The 11,171-nt window shown below is 39.0% G+C and overlaps 1 long non-coding RNA gene across 4 annotated transcripts; it reads right to left on the reverse strand.

The window, feature by feature from the left end:
* Nucleotides 1-7,513: 7,513 nt before the first annotated feature.
* LOC131236178 (uncharacterized) lies at nucleotides 7,514-10,223 on the reverse strand. Of its 4 annotated transcripts, none has more exons than XR_009166604.1 (6): nucleotides 9,757-10,223; nucleotides 8,761-8,855; nucleotides 8,580-8,655; nucleotides 8,328-8,405; nucleotides 8,067-8,168; nucleotides 7,514-7,980 (listed from the first exon to the last, which is right to left on the reverse strand). It is a non-coding gene; the product is annotated as an uncharacterized LOC131236178 (long non-coding RNA). The 4 variants fall into 4 exon arrangements; XR_009166603.1 differs by having other exon boundaries at nucleotides 8,067-8,160; nucleotides 9,757-10,218; XR_009166602.1 differs by having other exon boundaries at nucleotides 7,516-7,980; nucleotides 8,328-8,655; nucleotides 9,757-10,217.
* Nucleotides 10,224-11,171: the final 948 nt, after the last annotated feature.

Consider the following 11,171-nt stretch of genomic DNA (forward strand, 5'->3'; position numbering starts at 1 on the left):
GTTCAGTAACCACTGTTTCCTATAATATGGTCCACTTGAGATTTAGATCTGCTTAGTTTTTGATACCATGCCCTGAAATGGTTTGAAAAAACAGATGAACGGCATGGATTTAGAATAGATAATCAAAATGGGTCCCACAGGTAAGGGCAGTACCGTCTTGGGTGAGGCCAGGGCGCACCTAACCTGTTCCCCAGATTGATTACTGAGTAAAACCCGTGGGCCCCTTCATGAGTGAAATGTCTTATCCACTCCATCCATCTGTTTTACCAGATTATTTTAGATATTGGTCCAAAATCAAAGCATATCCAAAGCTCACGTGCACCACACCACCGGAGACAGTGTAAATCAAACACCTACTATTGAAATCTTAAGGGGCCATAAAGGTTTTGGATCAAGCTGATATCTGTGTTTTCTCTTCATCCATGCCTGTGTGACCTTATGACCTGGTTGGATGACAAATAAATATAACTGTGGGCCTTGGGAAGGTTTTGATGGTGAACATCATTATCCTCACCGTTTCCTGTGGTGGGGTCCATTTGATGTTTGGATATGCTTCAATTTTGAGTTCAAACCCTAAAATGAGTTTAAAAAAAATGGATGAACCGTGTGGACAAGCCACCTTCCACTTGTAGGTGCCAGTCTTCTTTGAATTCTAAAGTCAAAATTTTGCCCATGGGTGAAAACTTTTGCCCATAACTACTCGCCTTAGGTAGAATAGATACATAAAGTTTGATTCCTCGAAGATTCAACCCAAATCCAGCCCAACATAGGGTAGGATTGAGGATTTCTAGCCAAAGCCCAGCTAGACCTCAACCCATCCCAACATGACCTGGCCTGAAGTTCAAGTCGAAACAGTCAGGTTTAAGTAATTTCTTAATTCAAGTTGCACCCTTGTCAAGCAGAGCAGGGCATTCAAACACAAAACACTAATCTATTCAAACACGAAATACTAATCTAAGTTTGAGCTACATGCATCTGAGTAATCTCACAAAGGGCATGTTTGGTTGGATGTATTTCTGGAGAATTGTTGTATATTTTATACTTTTTAAGCATTTATTACATGCTACAATAATTTGTGGTGGAAGGGGTAGTATATGACATTAACAGCAGTAAGTTTTAAGTATGGAAAACAAGATGAATTATGTCCCACCATGATGTATATGTTTTATCCATACTGTCCTTCATCATTTTGGACTTATTCACCAATGACTTGCTTCTAGTGCACATCACATGTGAGACTTTGGAATAATTACCAATTTTTAAGCGGCATTTTTTTTTTCCCTATAACTATCTTTTTTTTTTCCCCCCTAGAAACTAGTTCAAGTTGGTAGTTGGGATTTACTATTACTTTAGCACAATTTTTGCAGTTCGGCCACCTATGCACATTAGTTATTATGTTCGAAAAAGCAAGTTGTTGTCAGGTGGTTGTATTTTCTTTCTTTAACTATTTATTTTATAGTCCCCGATTGAAGGATGAGGATTTTCTCACCAGAGATTTTGAATTCATGGGCCATCCGTATTGGAGCCCGTGGAAATGTGGTGTGTAATATTGAAAGATTAACATTAATTGAAGCAACGAATCAACCTCGAGAGTGTTTACATACAATAATTTGGGACACCAACACCAAAGTGGAGCCGAGTATATCTTCATTTGTTACAAGACCATGGTATAGGTGTATATCCATACTATACACATGTATACACCATACTATACACATATATACACCACCGTAACAACCCCTTCATTTTGAACTGTTTCCCTTAGTGTGGCCCACTTGAATAATGGATGGCCTATTTTTTTTTGTCCTAGGCCTAAATTTTAGAATGACATTTAATTATTAGAGTAAAGTTTATATAATCATGACAGTGCATCTCATAAAATCAAGGGTGGAAGTTCTCCCAACTGTTTCATTTAGCGTAGCCCACTCAAATCATAGTTTAGCCTAATTTGTTGGTCGTAGATCTAATGTGCAATTATGCATCTAAATGTTCAGAGTTGATTTGATGTACACACAAGGCTGGGCCCCTTGAAATATTAAGGGGTTGTCCTTATCCCCTTATTTTTTACGGGGCCCATTATGATGTGTATGTGAGATCCACTCTGACCATTAGATCTGTAATTCTATGTTTGGCTCAGGGATCAAGAAATTAGGATAATTAATATATAATTCTATGTTTGGCTCAGAAATCAAGAAATCGTGTATTTAACCCCTTGCTTAGGCAATACCAGTATGGGAGTGGATGTCAACCTATCTTTCAAGTCTTGAAATGTTGCTTCTGCTTTCTAGTTTTAAGCGAACTTGATATTCTTGCGGGTGAGGTGAGTTGATGGTGTTTCTAACTATTGGGGCTCATAAGGAGGTGTACGGGTCAATTTATACCATGGGATATGTGACTCTAGTAGAGATCTATGTTTGGATACGATCGCTCTGACATTCAAATGCATCGATCAACGAGTATAGTCACAAGTTATGTTCGACGGTTACTGATTATCGATTGAGACCACAACTATATGGATATGTGTAGGGTATTAATCTAAGTCAATATTCTTAATTTGATCAAAATCCACTACATCAAAATTGCGGATTAGCAATGCATTTTTGCTCGCTTGGTTTAACGACGGATTTAATCCGTCGCTAACGGAACAAGTCCGTTGCCAATCCCGTCTTTCTCGAAAATCCTCAGTTCAAACGTCGCGAAATTTCGCGACGGACCAAAATCCGTCGCTAAAATCTAATTTATGATGGATATCTAACGGTCCGAAGCAGGAGGGAAACATTTAACTTCATAATATTTCTTAAGGCATTCGCGTGTTCCATGCACTATGCTTGCGGGCCCTAGTTGACCAATTTGAGGTGCGGTTTCGAATCAGTGTCTGCGATGGATGTCAAACCCGATAAGACATACATCTTTTTATGGTTGCAGATTTAATGGACTGTGAATGAGCAGTCTAGAGCTACTTTGATTAATTTGAGCATTTTTGGTATATGTTGGCGATGAGATTTCACGTGCTGACGATTAGTGTTTGACTTAGCTAAGTTTATAGTGTAATTTATTTACAATTAGTGGAAACATTTATTCTATCCTGATTGCCCTTAACTCACCAAGTTTAGGCTACACAATGTATTCAATTTGGGCTGGTACGATCTTCTTATAGTGACGCTCATGGGTGTCTTAGGATTTAGTACCAAGATTTTACAGGACATTGTAGGATATCTTGTCCAAAATGCATATCGAAAATCCTTGGACTTCCCTCAATACGAATCTTATAAGAAATACACAATAGAGATCCTTGGACTTCTCTCAATGGGGATTGTTGATATTCAATTTTGAAATGGTTGATATTTAGCGTGGATCACCGATATTCACCGTGCTTTGTTGATGTTCACCGTTGATCACCGATAATCATGTGGATTGCTGATAGACACCGTGGATCGCCGATCATCAATATTCACTATGGATTGCCGATCGTTGATTGTACTGATGATCTACAATGATTATCGCCGATCACCAATAGTATCAAGGATCCTGTTGGAAACGAAAACATAGTTATGTTTTGAGATTGTTGTACTATAATTCTAAGGTTAATAGGCCAAGTCTTTTCCTTTAAGGTACAACAATATTTGAACATCATAGCTATTCTGCCCATATGGTGCTATTATGATGGGGGAGCTAATAAATGAACAAAAAAATGGCTGTATAAGTGTGGCGATTCTAAGTTTATCCTTGTGAGCAATGAAATTATATACGAGGAGCTTGTATCTAAAATGCATAAGATTAAGAAGACAACACCCGAGGAATATGATGTTATAATGAAGGTTGTTTATGCTTTACATAGCACCATATCACTTCATCTACAAATTATTAGAGACAACGATGATGTCATGGTTATACAATTATCTCTGGTCAGAACCTCAAATTTCAGATACACATGTTTGTAGAGAAAGTTAGACTTGCATGTGTAATCCAAGAACCCAGTTGGTATATCTGAATGAGCCTATGACAACTGTGGATATCTCTGTATACAGAGAAAACTGCACGGACATCCCTTCAATGGCTCATGCAACATCCCTAGTCCGTTGAGTAGTGCATGTATTTAAAATTCAATGCTCGACAGTTTTGATGCACAAAATTTTAAACTGATTGATAATGAAGACCGCAAGCACTTCCCTTCATTGACTTGTGCAGACATCCTTGGCACCATATGAACCTTGAATCTGCATCGTTTTAAAATGATACGAAAACATATATAGATCGACAATGTAGATAAAACCCATGCATCACAGTGGCCGCTCAGAGCGGGCTTCCATTCAAACCATCCATATGTCACTTCAAACTTTTTACTGAATATTCCCAAATTGTCTAATTACGCTGTAAATGTATTTTCTAATGATACCTTGAAATTGAGGCCCACCCTTTGAACGGTTTATTTTAAATTAATTGAATGTAAGGCTGTCAATGGGATACTGTTGAGGTTGGCTTCAGCCTAGCCTAGATTTTAAACTGCTCTTTATTCAGAAATTTGAATTTGCCTGGCTGAGTCAAGCCCATCGACAACCGTAATCCGTTGGCTGGTGTTAGGACTGTCAGTGGCTGGGCGAAGGTCTGTCCGAACCTAGTATGCGGAGGAGATTCTAAGACCGTGCCTGTTTGGATGGCACCAAATCATAACTTAGCAATTTTTAATTATCAATTTTATGAATGAGGAAATGCTCCAGCACATTATAATGTTCCTAGCAGCATCTAGTTGCAGTTGGCCACATGGACTGATCTAGACCGTTCATAAGTTCCAACGCTCAGTTCATAGGCAACCATGTGAGCATTAAACCATTTTGACAAGCATAAACCATTCAATCAATGATCTTCAACTGGACGGTCAAGATCATTTAGTAGAGGACAGTCAACAAAGAAAATTCATTTAAATACCTTAGCCTATTTTATTCCATCATAGGTGAAAACGGATGGTGTTTTACGAGTTCAATACATTTTAATATAAAAGAGCTATTTGCAATCACTGTCACCAAAATTTCAGCAAAAATCACTGATAAAAGCTGTCCCATTTTTTTTATTCAAGGGTTATGATAAGTGAGGACTAGCAGCAGAAAATGCATGGACGTGACCCACTAATCAGACGCTCGTGTTACTCAAATCCCATCTGACAACCGTTTGGTCCTGATACTATACATGCAAGTTTTGGTATTAATGGAGCCCCAACAACTCAGATTCTTTAGTAAATGTACATGGTTTGAAAGAGAAATAGAGCAAGCTTTGACTAGGCCTGAAAGTCGGGCGGGTTTAACCTAACCGACCTGCCACCGACCTGACATTGGGTTGGGTTCGGGCAGGATGTTTAGGGTTTGGTCTTGAGCTTGGGCTATATAAACATCAACCCGATAAAACTTGGGTTGGGCTTGGGTTGAGGTCTTGGGTTGCCCGACCCAACTCGAACCTGATCGATATATATATATATATATATATAAAAATTACTTAAAAATTATATTTGAGCATGGATTGTCTGTGTTGAAGCCATATGAAATTTCAGTGTCCTTAGGTCTCATTGGTCCACACCATTTACGATGACTCAAGCTACCAAGATATGTGGGATTTCTCTCCCAAATAGATTGCATGCTACACCACAACTTTTAAAGGAGTACTTGTCCTATATTTTATTTCGTCTGTTTAGAAAAAAATGAAGTTCTTTATGATAAATAACTATATATATAATTAATAAAATCATAGGTACAAAAAATAAATTATGTATTGAAATATAATAGACTAATGAAATAATGAAAAATTATCATGTATGCACCCGGCCAACCCGATCAACTCGACCAAGCCCGCTTGGGTTGGGCTTGGGTTCAGAATTTTCAACTTGAGGTTGGGTTGGATTGGGTTAGAGTTGAGGTATAAGAAACTTGGGTTGGGCTAAGGTTGACCACCAACTGGACCTAACCCGCCCGACTTTAAGCCCTAGTTTTGACCATGACTTGAGCCTAACCCTGACTGAAAAATTGATCAGGCCATGCATGAAAGGCTCAAGCCCAGCCCACAGGCAGAGCTAGTTTCTCCAAGCCCGACCAAAGGCCAGTTGGGCAGGCTATCCATTCCATTGCCACCCTCAAGCCCACTAGAGATTTGGATCTACTTCATGTTTGGGCCCAAGCCTTAAAATAAGCTAGCAATTGATGGACTGTGTGGATATACCAAAAAATACATTGTGGCACTACAAGAAAAGGGGGCTTTAGCCTCGGTTCAAAACTGTGGCTAAATAGGTTAAAAACTGAGGCTAAAGCCTTTAGCCTCAGTTTTGCCTCGGTTATCCAAACCGGGGTTGAAACCTCGGTGGCTAAAGGCTTTAGCCTCAATTTTAGCAACCGAAGCTAAATTGACTTTTTTAGCCTCGGTTCTTCAAGTGAGGCTAAAAACCTTTTTAGCTTCAATTTTCTTGAAATGAGGTCAAATCAAAATTTTAGCCTCCATTATTTTCAACTGAGACTAAATCCAAATTTTAACCTCAATTGCCTCCAACCGAAGCTAAATCTATTTTTAACCTCGGTTCTCAACAACTGAGGCTAAAGCCTTTAGCCACGGGAGTTGTAGTCTCAGTTTAGGTAACTAAGGCAAAACTGAAACTAAAGATAAATTTAGCCTTTGTTGACATCAATTGAGGCTAAAATCAATTTCTAACATCATTTATCAATAATCGAGCCTAAATCATTTATTTTAACCCATTCATAAACCTATGCATATTCAGTGGCCATTGATCAAATGGCTTGCATTTTTGTTCTCATAAGGTAACAACTCATGGAGAAAAACATGAGAATCACACCGACTTTTCAAATTGAAATTTTAGTTTCTATTTGGAATAGAAATCTGGGAAAAAAAAAGAAAAAGAATTCAATAACTGAAGCTTTGATCAACCGTCATCACTGGATTCTAATTCAGATTGCTAGATCTTGACTGCAACAACTGAAGCCTCTGGTCCATCTCCGAGAAATCAGCCAACATGATGGAGCTGTAGTTGGGAGAGATCTGGTGCGTCATCGGCAGTAGAAGCTTTCCTCTGCCAACGGCCCTAATCACAGGATCGATGAATTCAACATCAACATAGCTGCTATTTCCAACTTGTTGTTGCAGATTCAAATTAGCTAACTACCAAGGAACGATACTGTGCAGCTGAACCTGCCACAAGAAGGAATATAAGCATCCACAACAATCAGAAAAAAGATCTTACAAGCAAGAAAATAAAAAATAGATGGTAGCAAAACCGCAAGAATTTGAGCCAGTAGATCAATGGTAGACAGGGTGTATTTCAACATTGAGGTCTCAGATTTGAACCTTGCTTACCTGCCAATCAACAAAAACAAAAGAAAAGAAACAGATTTTTAAAAAATAACTTGAAACTGCCAATGAAATATCGGCATGTATTCAACAATTAATTATCAGACTTATAGATATTATGTTTCAAGTTTGAAGTCACATCAGCCAGTAGATCAATGCTAGAAATCCTTATGAGCTACTATCTTCTGTAAATTGACTAGTTCAGAGCAAGCACCATGCAACAATCTACGCAATGTTTGTAGGGAATTGATATCTACAACAATCCCGGTTGATTATTGTATTCCCATTATTCATGTTTGGAATCGAAATAGTGCAAAACAGATGATTGTTGTGGGCAAATGAAAACAGTGGGTGTAAATAGTCCACGCCTGGCAATTTATGTATTAATTTCAAAATAATGAGTCATCCGCTGAGTTGAATAAACTAAATTCCATTCATTCAGCAGATTTGTGCGTGCAGAAGAGCATTTATTTATTTTCTCAAACAATCTTTTAAAAAATTATTTATTTTGAAAATAATGATGCACTTATTCAGAATAGAAAAAAACTGTAATTCGTTGATAAGCATAGAGCAGCAGAGTGAGGATTACAGTCATGATGCGGCCTGCATACATTGCCAAAGGATCATTTGTCTTTTCACCTGCAAACAACATTGCCCATTGGGCATGAAGTAACCATGAAAGTAGCCTCAATAATTCATAATATATGCTGCTGGAAGTGGCATACCTATCTTATAAGCCACTGATGGTGCAGTAGGTGAAATGAGGATGTCATTTTCATCCAATGCTGCCTTGAAGCTTTTCTGAACCAAGGTCCTCACCTAAAACACTATTACAGCAATAAGTTTCCAAATAAATGGCACAAGATATCTAAAAATTAACTTCTAGGTTTCTACAACACCACAACTGCTATTAAAACATCGGTACACTACGTACAATTCACAGAACAGCCTATAATGAAAAGCCTTTACAAAAATAACTGTGGTACCTGCTGGGCACGTTTGTAATATGCATCATAATATCCACCAGAAAGAGCATAAGTTCCCATTAAAATTCTCATTTTGGCCTGAACAAAATGTGCATGGTTGTTAGTCTACCTGTAAAACTACCGGGCAATTGCCAATCTATTTTAGACTCCTTGTTCAAGCACTAAAACCATAATTCTGCAACCGCGGTGTAAATGAAATACACTAGTTGAATCAAGCTGATACAAAACATAAGCATGCAAGAAGCTCCACACCTCAGGACCAAAACCATTAGCTCGAGAATCTCCATAGAGAAAACTTAGTTCATCTACTGCAACTTGTTTTCCATATCTGACATATATAAGAAGCAGGATTTCAAACACCAAGAGCGTTTTATAAGAATGCAAGCTACTGGAAAGAGAAAAGCCATGTTTCTAACGATGGGTAACCAATCACCTTACACCATCCTAACGTGATAAATTAGAAGAAGACTCAGATGAAGCTAGAATATAGTAGGCTGGTAACCCAAGAGAAAAGGAAGGGAGTGACACCTGCAACACATCAAAGCAACATTTTAAGCTATCATCATGAACTGGTTTCAGAAGCAGACAAGAATGCTGATGATAAGAATGGGGCAACAGGAAGAAAAAGAACAGGGAGAAAATTTGTCTGCTTGAGCTGCCAGTCGTGCTTTCAGACTTAGCAGGCAGAAAGTTAGTGATGGCTTGGAAAGAAGAAAAACCTCTGTCGCGACACATCCAAGTTCTTCAAAGTGTGAAGCAGCAGCTTTAATCGAGGATATTACTCCCCCATCAACACCATCTCCAAGAGTTTCATGAATCAACCCAACCCTCAGAACCTAACCATCCATCAAATCTACAACCCTTTTCCATTGAAAACCATCCAATCGGAATCTACCAATCGAAGGGCTAGGATCAAGGAGGATTTACCGCATAATCGATCAATGGAGGTCCAGATCATGCTCTGGCACACCTTACATCAACTCAACCCAAGTATAAAATCATCCATGACTAATTATTAACCTAAATAAACAAAATCCTGAGATCTGTTTGTCTTTTATGGGAAGATATCGATCTTTCTAGAAACAATCGGGGGGAGAGAGAGAAATCCCTTCGAGAAGGGATCGGAAAACCGAAGCTTCTACTGAGCGAATTCCCCAAACAGATCTGAAGGAAGCATCAAATCATAGCATGCAAGCAAAATCAAAAGGAAATTCGACTTCCCATCGGGAGATCGAAGCGAAAACCGAGCGATTCCGATAAAGAACTAAGAAATCAAGCAAAGATCCGTAAATAATCCGATTCAAACCGATTCGGAAAAAAGCTTCAGAAAATAAATATATATATATATATATATATATATAAAAAAGAAAAACGCAGCAAAATCTCACTAAACACATTCAAAAGAAAAAGAGAATTCCAACAAGAATACCTGTAAGATCGAGCTTCTTCTTCGATTCGATTCCTTCAATCAAAGATCCAAAATGAGGAAAAGAGAGATTGAATTGCTCGCCTCTGTCTGATCGAAATACGAGCGCTTTCGATTTGATTTTTTCTTTTTTCTTTTTTTCTTTTCTTTTTCTTCTTTCAAGGTATCGATGAGAGAGAGAGAAAAAGGACTGTCTTGTATAAGTAGTAGAAGTGCTGTGACTGGGCTTGGAATTCGAAGAGCTTCTTGGAGGATTTGAGCTTGGAAGCCTGCGGCGATTTCCAATCCATCTTGAAAGATCTAGGGTTTTCTGTGAAGATTTCCATGGAAATGACAAGCGCTGCCTTCGGCTCTCATAAGAGAGGAGTTTTCTGGTTTTTTCTGGCTTTTCTTTTTTATAGACGTGCATCTCTGCAGGGGCTGTGAATGAAAAATGATAATTGAACAGGGACAGACTAACGTGCACCGGTAGGTTAGGATAGTGTAAACTACGGAAAAGGCTAAAATGCACCGGTAGGATAGGATAGCGTAACCATGGAAAGGGCTGACATAAACCGATACGGTAGAAAGGCGGACCGAAACTCTGATATCTCGGGCCAGCCTGAGTTCCTGTAATAACTGAAAGCTCTGTGGGGCCCACTACTACCCGTGTGAAAGCCAATTAGTCCATCCGTTTCACTAATCTTTATATTTCATCCATTCCGTTGATGAGGTGATTCCCACCAAAACGGAGGTAAGATATAAATATCAGTATGATCCAAAAATTATGCAGGCCCAAGAAGGTTTCAACAACGGACGTTCAATTCCTATTGATGATGGTAGTGTGGCCCATTTGAATGGTCTCTCATATGCTTGTAATTGAATTATTTGTGATATGAAACATCATAAAAAAGTGCAGATTTTTTGCCCCAGTTGCTCACCAACCGAGGCAAAAGGGCAGACTTTTAGCCTGAGCAACCGAGGCAAAAGGACAGACATTTAGCCTCATTAAGGACAGACATTTAGCCTCAGTCTCTTACCAACTGAGGCAAAAGGATGGACTTTTAGCCTCAGTTTCTTACCAACTGAGGCAAAATGATAGATTTTTTTGCCTCAGTTCCTTACCAACTGAGGCAAAATGGTAGACTTTTGGCTTCCGTTGCTCACCAACCAAGGCAAAAAGGGCAGACTTTTAGCCTCAGTTTCTCAACAAACGAGGCAAAAGGGCAGACTTTTAGCCTCAGTTGCTCACCAACCGAGGCAAAAGGGCAGGCTTTTGGCCTCAGTTGCTCACCAACCGAGGCAAAAAGGCAGACTTTTGGCCTCAGTTGCTTACTAACTGAGGCAAAAGGGCAGACTTTTGGCCTCAGTTGCTTACCAACCGAGGCAAAATGGTAGACCTTCGGCCTCAGTTTCTCACCAACCGAGGCAAAAGGACA

Source organism: Magnolia sinica, unplaced genomic scaffold (genome assembly GCF_029962835.1).
Source record: "Magnolia sinica isolate HGM2019 unplaced genomic scaffold, MsV1 ctg256, whole genome shotgun sequence".
NCBI classification, from domain to species: domain Eukaryota; kingdom Viridiplantae; phylum Streptophyta; class Magnoliopsida; order Magnoliales; family Magnoliaceae; genus Magnolia; species Magnolia sinica.